At 49.3% G+C, this 13369-nt stretch overlaps 1 pseudogene; it reads left to right on the forward strand.

Moving 5' to 3' along the window:
* The first annotated feature begins 12540 nt into the window (after positions 1–12540).
* Positions 12541–13123, forward strand: LOC126524122 (uncharacterized; annotated as a pseudogene).
* The last annotated feature ends 246 nt before the right edge of the window (positions 13124–13369 follow it).

The raw sequence follows: 13369 nt of genomic DNA on the forward strand, positions 1-13369 counted from the left end.
GGAGAAAGGTCGCGACGTCAAGATTCTCTTCGTCCGTGACGTGCGGCAGCATGGCGTCAAGCGTCGTCGTCGGGTTCCTGCCGTAAACCAGCTTAAACGGCGTGATCTGTGTTGTTTCTTGCACCGCCGTGTTGTAAGCGAAGGTTACATACGGCAGGACCGCGTCCCACGTCTTGTGCTCGACGTCGACGTACATTGCTAGCATGTCGGCGAGGGTCTTGTTCAGGCGAGGGACTTTGAATGGCCTGCCATAGAGGTAAGGGCGGAATTTAGCTGTAGCCCAAATGATGGCGAGGCATTCCTTTTCAGTCGTAGAATAATTGCTTTCCGCTTTTGACAGCGACCGGCTAGCATAAGCTATCACCTGTTCGACTCCGTTTTTCCTCTGGACTAGGACGGCACCGAGGCCTAGGCTACTGGCGTCAGTGTGGATTTCGGTATCGGCGTCCTCGTCGAAGTGTGCAAGTACCGGCGGCGACTGCATGCGTCGTTTGAGTTCTTGAAATGCCTTGGCCTGCGGCGTTTCCAACTTGAACGCGACATCACATTTGGTTAGGTGTGTTAGCGGCTCCGCGATGCGTGAAAAGTCCTTGACAAAGCGCCTATAGTAGGCACACATGCCAAGGAATCTGCGCACTGCCTTCTTGTCGGTTGGCTGCGGGAACTTTGCGATGGCAGCTGTCTTCTGTGGGTCGGGGCGTACTCCTGATTTGCTGATGACGTGGCCTAGGAACAAAAGCTCATCGTAAGCGAAGCGACACTTTTCCGGCTTCAGAGTGAGCCCTGATGGATTGATGGCTTCTAATACTGTCGCAAGCCGCCTAAGGTGATCGTCGAAATTTGCGGCGAAGACAACGACGTCATCCAAGTAAACAAGACACGTCTGCCACTTCAATCCTGCTAAAACCGTGTCCATCACTCGCTGGAACGTTGCAGGCGCCGAGCACAGTCCAAATGGCATAACCATGAACTCATAGAGGCCGTCTGGCGTGATGAAGGCGGTCTTTTCGCGATCCCTTTCGTCGACTTCTATTTGCCAGTAGCCAGACTTGAGGTGCATCGATGAGAAGTATTTAGCATTGCAGAGCCGATCCAATGCGTCGTCTATCCGTGGGAGGGGGTATACGTCTTTCTTCGTGATTTTGTTCAGTCGACGATAATCGACGCAGAAACGTAGGGTTCAGTCCTTTTTCTTCACTAAAACAACTGGAGACGCCCACGGGCTTTTCGATGGCTGGATGATGTCGTCGCGCAGCATTTCCTCGACTTGTTGTCTTATAGCTTCGCGTTCTCGCGTCGAAACTCGGTAAGGGTTCTGGCGGAGTGGTCGAGCGCACTCTTCGGTTATTATGCGATGCTTTGCGACTGGTGTTTGTCGAATCCTCGATGACGTCGAAAAGCAGTCTTTGTATCGTCGAAGCAGACTTCTGAGCTGTTGCTGCTTAATCACGGGGACACTTGGATTTATGTCGAAGTCTGGCTCGGGAACTACGGTCGTCGGGGTAGATACGACAGAATCCGAGAGGACAAACGCATCGCTGGTTTCCTGTATTTCCTCGATGAATGCGATCGTCGTGCCCTTGTTGATGTGCTTGAACTCCTGGCTGAAGTTTGTCAGCAGCACTTTCGTGTTTCCTCCGTGCAGTCGAGCGATCCCTCTTGCGACGCAAATTTCACGGTCGAGTAGTAGACGTTGGTCGCCTTCGATGACGCCTTCTACGTCAGCGGGTGTTTCGGTGCCGACCGAAATAACGATGCTGCAGCGAGGCGGGATGCTCACTTGATCTTCGAGCACACTCAAGGCGTGGTGACTACGAGGGCTCTCCGACGGTATCGCTTGATCTTCCGACAGCGTTACTGACTGCGACTTCAGGTCGATGATTGCGCCGTGTTGGTTCAGGAAGTCCATGCCGAGAATGACGTCTCGTGAACATTGTTGCAGGATAACGAAGGTGGCAGGGTAAGTCCGGTCATGAATGGTAATTCTTGCCGTGCAGATTCCAGTCGGCGTAATGAGGTGTCCTCCAGCGGTCCGAATTTGGGGGCCCTCCCATGCAGTCTTAACCTTCCTCAACTGGGCGGCGATGTGTCCACTCATTACGGAGTAATCGGCCCCTGTGTCGACTAAGGCAGTGACTGCGTGGCCGTCGAGAAGTACGTCGAGGTCGGTGGTTCTTCGTCTGGCGTTGCAGTTGGGTCTTGGCGTCGGATCACGGCTGCGTCGTGTTGAACTGAAGCTGGAACGTCGCGTCGTCAAGCCATCTTTCGTCGGTGTAGTCTTGGCTTCCTGACTTCGTCGGGACGGCGGCGTGTCGTCATTAGGTCGTCGAGATGGTTTCTTTGTCGTCTTCGTCGGCGGCGGAGGATCTTCGTCAGTTCGACGAACAGCAACCACACCTCCATCGGTTGCTGCTTTTAGTTTTCCGGATATGGGCTCGCAGAGCGGCCCCGGGCTGGGCCGGTGTATGGTCGGCGCTGCGGCGACAGGTAGCGGCCTGGTGACGGCGAACGGGACGGTCGTCGAGGGCTCCACTGAGTAGCGGCGAGGTAGTCGGCGATGTCACGAGGGCGTTCACCTTCCCTCGGGCGCTGTGCGTTGACGGCGAAGCCTCGCAATCCCAGGTCGCGGTATGGGCATCGGCGGTACACATGGCCGGCTTCGCCGCAGTGGTAGCAGAGCGGGCGGTGGTCAGGAGCGCGCCAAATGTCCGTCTTCCTCGCGTAGGTGCGCTGGGCGACGGGTGGTCGTGCTGGCGGCGGCGGACGACGGAATTGGGGCGTTGCAGGGCCCTGGCGCGGTCGCGGAGGGGGACCTTGACGACGTGCGACGGCGGCGTAAGTCATCGCTTCTGGCTGAGGCTGCGGTACTTGTGGTTGCACCTCAGGAACTCCAAGCGATCGGTGCAGCTCTTCTTTCACGATGTCGGCGATCGAGGCCACTTGAGGCTGCGACGATGGCAAGACTTTGCGCAGTTCTTCGCGCACAATGGCCCTGATGGTCTCGCACAGATCGTCCGTGGCCAGTGATTGAATTCCGGCGTAGCTTGTTGGCTTGGTGCGGCGGTCGAATTGCCGGTTCCGCAATTCCAGTGTCTTCTCGATGCTCGTCGCCTCACGAAGAAACTCGTCGACGGTCTTCGGTGGGCTTCTTACCATTCCGGTGAAAAGTTCCTCCTTTACGCCTCGCATCAAGAAACGCACTTTTTTCTCTTCGGACATTTCCGGGTCGGCGTGCCGGAAAAGACGGGTCATCTCTTCTGTGAAGATGGCGATGGTCTCATTGGGTAATTGGCCTCGGGTTTCCAGTAGAACTTCGGCCCTTTCTTTTCGGACAACGCTCGTGAACGTCCTCAGGAAGTTACTGCGGAACAGGTCCCATGTTGCTAGGGTGGACTCCCGGTTCTCGAACCAAGTCCTCGCGGCATCTTCCAAGGAGAAGTACACGTGTCGTAGCTTATCCTCAGAGGTCCAGTTATTGAAGGTCGAGATCCTTTCGAAGGTTTCGAGCCAGGTTTCAGGATCCTCTGACGTAGCACCACGGAAGGTAGGGGGCTCCCTGGGTTGTTGAAGTACGATGGGCGACACTGGGGCAGCCATTGTGGTTGTCTTGGCCACAATCTTCTTGGGCTTCTCAGGTAGAAGTCCGTGCTCCGGGGGCAGCTGTTGTAGACGACGGCTTGCTCGATGGTCCAGGACTACGTTGGTGCTCTGTTTGCGGTCCGGGCTTGGATCACGGCTTGTCGGGGGCATCCGGTACATGGACGAAAAGCACCTCCACCAGATGTCACGTGGTCGTGACTTCAAAGAACACAGTAGCAATACTGTGAACGACAAAACTAAATTTTATTGGGCGTACCTGTGCCCACAAAACAGGCTACACTTAAAGGGACACTAAAGCGAAACAATAAATCAGTTTAGACTAATGAAGCATTGTTTGAGAAACCTGCAGGCAGTCATATAAAAAAAATAGCTTGATTATTAGATGAGAAAATGAAGGTCCAAGTATTAGTATTTGAATTTCGCGCCGAAACCCCAGCGCCGGTACGTCAGCGTGACGTCAGGGATTCCAAAGCATGTTTTCGCATTTGGGACGCGTTGGCTGAATAAAGGTTTTCGAAACTTGCCATGTTTAATATTTGGTTCCTTTAGAACACAATGTAGTCAACCTGTACCGCTATATATAATTAGTAGGCCCTAGAAGATGCCATCAAAATCCAAGACGTCACAGCCCCCAGGTGCGGGAACTTAAGTAGGCGTCGCCACCCGTATTTCGTTCTTGCGCTTTTTCTGGCTTACCAAATGTCTTATCGGTGTAAGAGTGGTGTTTTTGGTGTTGTAGAACGGTAATTTACTGATGCAGAAGCAATCATTTTTCACTTTAGTGTCCCTTTAAGCACAACGATAGCGGCGAACACGGTCGGCGATCGTCGAAAATCTGATCAGCGGGTCAAGCGCGTCGGCTTTTATACAGCTGTCATCGAATGTTCCAGACTAATCCTTCGGACCCGCGTGCCTTCCACAAAGTTCTACACCATTCGCGTCACGCGATGAAATCAGATAACACAAGGTTCTGCGACAACAGACAGCCGGATGGAAGCATCGATAACTTTCCAGAAAATTCGGATACATGCAGGCGCATCCAGCGCTGTGCGATTACATTTGTTAGGCGGCGAAACGTGGTCGCCCGATAAAGATAAGTACACGCGTCAATATATTGACGCGTGTACTTATCGCCCAGGTTGTACGCGTGTACAACCTGGGCCTTATTTAACATCGCGCTAATTGACACCAACGGTCGCGGGTTCGAAAGATTCCCCCAATGGTCGTGGGTTCGAGTGCCTTAACTCTATTTTAATGAACTGTGCCTTAATTAGCTTCGCCTAATTCACTCTGCCTTAATCCACGCTGCCCTAACTGGCGTCGTGAACTGCCTCGATTGGTTCGCTTGGGCTCCCGTGACTTTTTTGGACCATCGTGTGGTTGCGCTAACATCGCCTCATGAGTCATACCATGCGTTCGCATTAATAATTAATTAGTACTAAGCAGTAACAGCTGATTACAACTACTAATCAGCTACTTACAGCTATTTATCAGCAACAGATGATTAATAGAGCGCAGTGGACGGCCGGGGCTGCTGCGGCCCTGGACTAAGGAATCCACAGCGCACTCTGGCTCAGCGCTGCAGCTTTTTCACAGCTACGCAAAATATTTTAATCACTCTCCTAAACGCGAGTTTATACAAACATTTAAAGACGAATCGGTGAAAACACTTGCGGGGTACGTAAGCTGCGAAGTCGGAGGACCCGAGCCCCTTCGCAAACGCTGAGCTGCGCCCGCGTATAGATACCTGCGGTGCTCCCGCCCTCTGGCGGCAAACCAAGACACGGGGCACCCGCGATGTACGGCGCCTACGGAGAGTTTGACAACTGAACCTAGTCTAGTAACGTTGCGCTAAGGTCCCTTTCAGTTACGGCCGTAACCAATGGGCAACGCAGAAGCAAAATGGCGGCGCACACGATTGTTCACGTTGTCATGGCAACAGGAATAGCAGCCGCGCGGCGCCTCCTCTCCCAAACGTTTTTCTTTTCTTTTTGTTTTTATTATGCTGACCCGCTCCGCTTAAAGCCCCTCAATCTCCCAAAGTAGCGCCATTCGCTTCCCTCCTCCTCCGTTCGGCGCGGCCTCGACGGTGGCGCCGCTGGTGGTGGGCCTGCCGTAGCAGACGACGGCTAACACGCTACGGGAGGAAATCCGCAGAAAAGTTCATTCGAGCCCTGTGGAGCAGTTTTTTCAATCGATATCTTTCTTCGTCAGTCGGTAACTGGCCTTTAGAATTTCATGTTGGAATTGCGGAAGAAATAGAGAAAATGACCATTATTCAAGGCGTCTTTAAGGCGTAAAGCGCGCGACGTTGAGAGTTCGTGTTGCTGAAACATGACGCAAGCACGCGGTGTACTCAAACACGCGCGTAATTGCCAGTTTCAGGTGTTGACAGCGTGAAAGTATGTGTACGTGGTTTCGTAGGTTCATTCACGTAGCTGCTGGACACTTCTGTGAGAGATTCCGGCTGTGTGCGGTCAGCAATGCCTGGCAACAGGGCCGCTTTTTTAATTACGGGGTGCTTTGGTAATCGTGACGATATATTGTTTTTTTTTTTACAAGTACTGCTCCAGGAGGGCACATGTAATGGCTAACGGAGGCCTCTGAAGAGCACGTAACATTACACTAATGCAGGCCGCAGGGAGTGTTCGCATACAAAATTGGCTGTCCGCGATCTTATACCCCCTTGGCTTGAACAGGCTTCGGCGAGCCCCATCCAGCCCTAGTTCTAGCTTTGGTGTTCCCGTTGCCGCTTTGGTGCCCTGGAGGAGCCGTCAATAATACGAAATAATGACAAGTTGTTACAACTAGTAAATAAAATTTATTGAAGGAATACAATCGCGTCGAGGCGCCAACTTCTGAAGCAGCGCTAGCGAGCGAGTATTATGAAACGCCAACGAGGAATTTACCGGCCCACGTACGACTCTACGATCAAAGTGCACGTTAAACATCCCCAGGCGAGCGAGATAAAGTTATCCGGAGCCATCCACTACGACCTCCATCCTAGCTTTAGTCGCTTCGGAACGTTAAAAACGTTAATCACCACAAACCAAATCATTAAATGTGGGCGTACATTCGAAGCTAAAAGACTGCATCGTAAGTCATAGTGAGCCTTGCAAGAGCGTCGAGAATGTGCTAACTTCTGGTGGAGCTCAAAACACACCCTGAATAAAGTCGCTTTTATGTCACAGGCCAACTGCAGATGCGTGCATTTCACCGCAAGACAAAACTACATGAAACAAAGAGAGCACATTCGAAACAAAAAGTCAAACAACGCGCTAAAAACCACGCAGAGCATGAACACACACTTTTTAGAAGCGGAAGGCGTGAACTAGGCTCAGAATAAGAGGTTGTGAGTAGCCGTGGCCCTTACTTCACTAAGCCGTGCGTTCTTTGCCACTTCCTCGAAGTCAGCCCGCCCGATCCTTCGAATCCACACTTCTTTTTGCGTTGCGCCCGCCGGACGGCAAAGCAAAAAGCTTTTTGCCCTCGCTGTGTCTGTTGCGGCAACCGAAGGCGCAGCAGTATGGCATCGCAATTAAGTTCTCGGCCCTGCACACTCTATTACGCTAACGCACTCCGTCAGTCCGCCTGCCATACTTCGTCGCCCAGGCCCAACAATGGAGGTCGGCGCGCGCTGGAAAGAAAAAAATATACAAAAGTGCGGCGCCTGCTCCGCGCTGGAAAGAAAAAAATATACAAAAGCGCGGCGCCTGCTTCCACGTGACACAGATTGGCCAATGGGGGAGCGGAGGAGGCTGAGGTGACATGCGCCGTGGAGGAGGACGCGCCAGGGTGAGCGGGGTGGCGGAAAGATCTAATAATGGCGCTACTTTTGAAAAATTGAGGGGTTTTAGCTCCGCTCAGTTTCTCCCTTTCCCCCATGCCGCGCGCGCAGCTTACTTTTTTTTTCTTTTTACCTGTACGCGGCGCACTTTTTTTTTTTTATCGCGCGCGTGCTACGGCGCACCACGCGCCAGCTCGCAAGCAATGCAGGCCTACGGAGCGCATTGGTATTGCTTGCGAGCTGGTGCGTGGTGCGCCGCGGGCTATGCGTTGGCACGCACGCAGTCTTGCCCATACTTATATTATACCAGCATGTGCCGGGACATAAAAAATTCCACTTCCAACACAACAGACGTTTAGTCTCGCTTTATTGACTTCGTTTCCGAAAACAGATTTTTCTTATAACGTAATGATACACACTCAAAAAATGAGCAAAAGTGAAAGGTGCATGACATATACAAGAGTACTAAACACAAAAGTTCACAGACGGTGAAATAACAAAAGAAAACTAGAAAACGCGAAGGCGGTTTTATGTACACACACATAAAAAAACAAGATTTTTATATAACGTCCTCAAGACCGAAATTTAGACGAGCTTCTGATATATGCGCGAAGATATTGCACAAAACTGGACGACATGCATGACATAGTCATGACAACTATAAAAAGGGAAAACTCACTGGTAATAGCAAAAACATGACACGCAAAGTACCTAAAAATAGAATAAAATGCTAACATTGTTTGATTGAAAGCCATACAAAAAGAAATAGCTTACTTATAAATCTGCACGAAAGTATATAAAATGCGCGACATGTTCATTACTGCTGAACAAACTGAAAAAAAAACATGGCAGAAAAAAATAACATTTCACTAAAAACTGAAACACACATTATCACATTATTTTGCACTTGGCCACAAGTTGAGTAACGGTGGCAAGGGGAACAGAAGGTAGTCGGCTTTTGCAGCAGCACGTAGAAAACATTCGCAGAAAGGCTTATTGCGCAATCAAAGACCAGGTAAAATAAGCGAACAACAGGACTTTTCTTTTGACCCGAATGAAAGGCTTAGCAATAAAATTACGTTACTTAAGGCACTAAGTCGTACCTACTAGGCTCATGCAATGCTCATGCTTTCCAAAAGAAAAAAAAGAGCATCATGCCTACACATGAAGGTTGTTCCCGCGGTTTTCCCATCGGGGGTTACTGAGATAGTACACAAACACTAACAGTACTTTTTCAGCTGTTAGTATGTTTGTAGAACGCGATACGCAGAAAAAGCACTGAGGGCGGTATGGAAAGCTGGGCAAGTTACTGAAGTTGCAGAATGAGACTTGGAACGTAAAAACACAAGTCATAGACCGGGTGACAATGAGAAGGAACATGTATTTGTCAGCTTTCTTTACCGGGAAGGGGAAAGTGTCGCACAATCAAGGCGCAATGACGTCCGGAGCCTCATGGAGCACACAAATGGACAGGGTTGTGTTCGTGTACAGTACATGCGCCTTCTGATGTCCTTGGGTCTGAGCGCTCACGTGTTGTCTTTAGGCACCCGGAACGACCTTGCAGGGCTTGTTTTTGAGGTATTTGTGCAACACTGCACGATGCACGAGCGGTACGAGTCGTGAAACGGGTGAAACATCGCGGAGTAAAACCACACAGCTACCGAGGACCACGAAACTGACGAAAATGGCAACGCCGGTCAACGCAGAGTAGCGCACGCTTTGCGATAACAGCAGATAACGAAACATGAAACGTCATGCAGTGGGCTGAGCTGGCTCCGGGCCGGCGGGGCCGCACGGCGTGCGCGAGGAGACAGTCGAAGGTGAGGGAGTTGCGAGGGAGTAACGAGGGAGGGCGATTGGAGAGGACTTGGGGAGAGGAAAAGGCTAGACCACCGGGATCGGCGCGCGTGCGCGCGATGATATACGAGGCCATGCAAGGGAAACGGATTTTTGCGTTCGCCCTGTACAGAGATGGCGCCAATTACCTCTGCCACCTAAAGCCCCTTGATAATTTGAAAGTAGCGACACTCTCCTATCCGGCGCTATCCTCCTCGATTCTCCTCGCCCGCCGGCGGCGCACGGCCAGCGCCATCTAGAATTTTCAAGGCCTCCGCACTCCCGTCTTTCGTGGCTGTGACGTCACTACACTTGGCCCTAGCCGAAGCGGGCCTAGCTTTCTCGGCTTTCCGACAGGTGGCACTGACGGTCAACAGCGCGTTTTTTTTTCTTTCTACCTTTGTTGACCGGCGAATGTGCACGCTTACGCTTGGATGTTGTATTTCTTGAACTGTTTTGTGATCATAGTGCAGCACAACGCGTGCAGACTCCACGAATAGTCTTTTCAGTGAAGTGGGGGTGTGGGGAAGTTTCCAAACAACGTTGACACTGCTCGTAAAGCCGACGACCAAGCTGGAATCAGTGCGTTAGGCCTAAGCCTGCGGTGTGGTACGAAGGTCTGCAAGGTTTCTGCGTGCGTCGAAAGCAGCGATGGGTCGGTGCTGCGTACCCAACTGCCGCGGAAATTACGATAAGGGTCCTAAAGTTAGACTGTTTTCGTTGCCGCGTGACGCTGCCCGCAGAAAGCAGTGGGTGAGAGCTATCCGTCGTGACGACGTCGACATCGGCACCTTACGCGATCCCAAGGTATGTAGTACATCCACATGTTCTCTTCCGTAGGCGCCAAGTTTTAAAGCAATGTCTATCGTTTCTTGAATCAATGCATTTTTTTACGGAGACATTTTGTTTACTGTGTACAAATGGTGAAAAAGATTTCCTTTGGTTCCTGTGCTGCCTGCTAGCTTCGTGCTGAAATCGAGTTGAGCTAGTGGCATATTAATGAAATAGAGTTGGCTTCTGTTTGCATTTCTGGTGGAAATATTGGAATTTCATATTTAATGTTTTGGCGAGTCACTTGTGCCTTCTGTACTCGCCTGGAGTGCTTATTGATGCTGAACCTCTGATCTTACAATTGACACGGCCCTTCTTGACTACTATTTGCTGACGAATCTATACGGCGCGTTATATATGAAAACAAAAATGCCGGTGGAGATGGTGAACGAACCCAAATCTTAATAATTCATCTTTTCTTTTGCTGTGAAGGTTTGCGAGCTACATTTCAAGCCAGAGTTTCTCAAGACCACCTCTAGCTATACAGCTTCTGATGGGAGGACAGTGGAAGCACCAATGGGACTTACCGTCTGACGCAAGAGGCTGTGCCAACCATTTTCCCCAATAGCCCTGCCTACCTATCACACTTTGCTCCAGTGAGTGATGCACCGGAAGACAAACGAAGGCGCCTTGAAGCATCCCATCTGGATGAAGCCGTGCAGTTATCACTGGCAGCACATGCTGAAGAAGAGCACAGGCGTCATATAATGATCTGCTTTCACGGCTTCCAGATGTTCAGGTGTGCGATTTCTGGATGGTGAAGACTGTTCAAGACGCTGTGTTTTTCGTGCACATTGCAGGTGACTCAGGAGAACTAGAGGTGGAGCGCTCTGTTATAGTGAGTGACCTTATGAAGGTTACAGCCTTCTGGGGAAGGCAAAACTCTCTTCTGAGGTAACCATGCCTAGCAAGCTAGATGATATGCGCACTCTTGAGTCTGTGTTAGATAGTGTAAAAATGTTCAAAGCACCATCAATATGTCACGCAGATGAAAAAGTGAAAGCGTCTTTTCAGCTAGTGTGCTCACTTCTCGATGACATTGCGAACGAGGATCTTTTGCCACAAGAACAGTTAGAGACAGTTAAATTTTTAACGGAACAGTTGCGCTTGCTCCTTAAGGATAAAAGTGCTTTGAGGTATCCAGCAGAGCTTATGATATTTTCAAGCATCCTTTATACCATTTCCCCACATGCCTATAGGTTCGTCCGCAGTACTAGCAAAATAACTTTGCACACCCTTCAACAGTGATGAGGATTTGTGGCCAGTATCGTGCTAGTCCTGCGCACGAACAGACAGATGAACATTTTTTGAACTACATCAAAAGAAGGACAAATCATCTAAAGCAACATGAAAAAGTCGTCATTCTCATGATGGACGAAATTCACTTGACGCAGTACTTTAATTACAAAGGTGGCTCATTGACTGGCACAGCAGCAAACTGTTCTGATGCAGCAAAAACTGCTCATGTTTTCATGATTCAGAGTTTGCTATCAGGGCACAAGGATGTTGCACATATCTTGCCTGTTTTTAGTATCGAAGCAAGGCAGTTGCACGATGTCCTCAAAAAAGTTATCTTGGAGCTTGAGAAGGCAGGACTCACAGTTATTGCTGTCATAACAGACAACAATGCAATAAACAGAAAAGTGATGTCCATGTTTTCGCCGCATAACAGGTTGGATATTGTTTACCTTCACCCTGCTGACAAATCTAGGCCCCTATTTTATGTAGTGGATCCTGTTCATTTATTAAAATGTGTGAGAAACAATTGGCTTAATCAGAAAAATCCTGGAACATGCATTTTCTATCCGGAGTTTTCAAGTGCATCATCATTAGTTCGCATTAATGGAGCTTCTTTTAAGGCACTCCGTGACATACATGAATTTGAAAGAAAAAGTCTATCAAAGTTTGGCTATGGGCTTACATACAAAGCTCTCCACCCATCCAACATAGAAAGACAGAACGTAAAACTAGCACTGAAAGTTTTCAATCCATTCGTTATTGAAGCCCTGAAGTCACTTGGGGCAAAACTTGACCTGTCCTATGCTGAAGGAACGGCAGACTTTATCAGTGTGATACTAAAGTGGTGGCACATTGTCAACGTAAAAACGCCTAAGAAAGGCCGTCGGCTAACATGTCCCTATCAAGAACCAGTGACGAGCTTGTATGGTGTGCAAGTGCAGTTCCTGAGTTCTTTTGTCAGCTGGTTAGATGTATGGAAAGAGGTGAAAATGGACACCGGTGCTCTGACAACTGATACGCATGCTGCACTCAGGCTCACAACTTATTCCCTAATTGAGGTCTGTCGCTATTGCATTGACGAGCTTCACTTGGAGTATGTCTTGCTTGGCAAATTCCAAACTGACAGCCTCGAAGAAAGGTTTGGAAGATACCGTCGCCTTTGTGGGACAAACTATCATGTCTCCCTACAGCAAATATATGAGGCGGAAGCGAAGCTAAGGCTGCAAGACTCGCTTATCTTCCCTGAAATGAGAGACATGTGGAAACCTAGCAGCAAAACATTAGATGCCAGCCGCCTCATAGAAGACTACAAGATAAAACTAACAGAAGAAGACATCAAAAGCAAGGAGTCGAGCTTGCCAGCTATTACATACATAGCAGGATTTTGTGCGCATGCAGCTCTAAAAAAGATTCCTTGCACAGCTTGTGCAGAAAACCTTACTGCATAGGAAAGAGAAATGGAGCTGGATCGCAACATAATAATTGAGAACCTCTCCCGGGGTGGTTTGAAGTTCCCGAGGCCTGTAGTCATACATGCCGTGCTGCGAATGCAACTAGTTCTTGAGAAATTGACTACACAAGAAAATGTTGTGCAGTTTCATGCTTCCAGACATCAAAGGGAATTGCTGATTAGTTTGACACAAGAAGTAATAGACGATGAAGGATTCGATATCTGTTCTCAAGGTCATCATCCTGATGATGTCTATCAAAATATACTGTGGGCAGCTGCGAACACATTGCTTAAAAATTATGTCCAAATGAAGACAGACCTCTTAAACACTGAACTCTCAAAAAAGAAACAGCAAAGAAAGCTCAAAACGCTTTCGTAATGCAGACCAGCTGCAGACAGGTTGTTTGGTTCAAGGATTTGTTTGTATTGTTTGTAGTCAGTGTATTGTAGTGTGAGAGTCTTCACAGTGTTTGTGAGGACTCCCTTTTCGTTCTTCAGTGTGCATTTCAAGTAAATCTGTCAGGGTATTGTTCAGTGTTTTTTAAAATCAGTTCTAGTATTGGAAAATAAACCTTTTTTCCTTAATGCTACTGTCGCCCACTCTCTTGCTTGCATGACAGCATGAC

This window comes from Dermacentor andersoni, chromosome 3 (assembly GCF_023375885.2).
Source record: "Dermacentor andersoni chromosome 3, qqDerAnde1_hic_scaffold, whole genome shotgun sequence".
NCBI classification, from domain to species: domain Eukaryota; kingdom Metazoa; phylum Arthropoda; class Arachnida; order Ixodida; family Ixodidae; genus Dermacentor; species Dermacentor andersoni.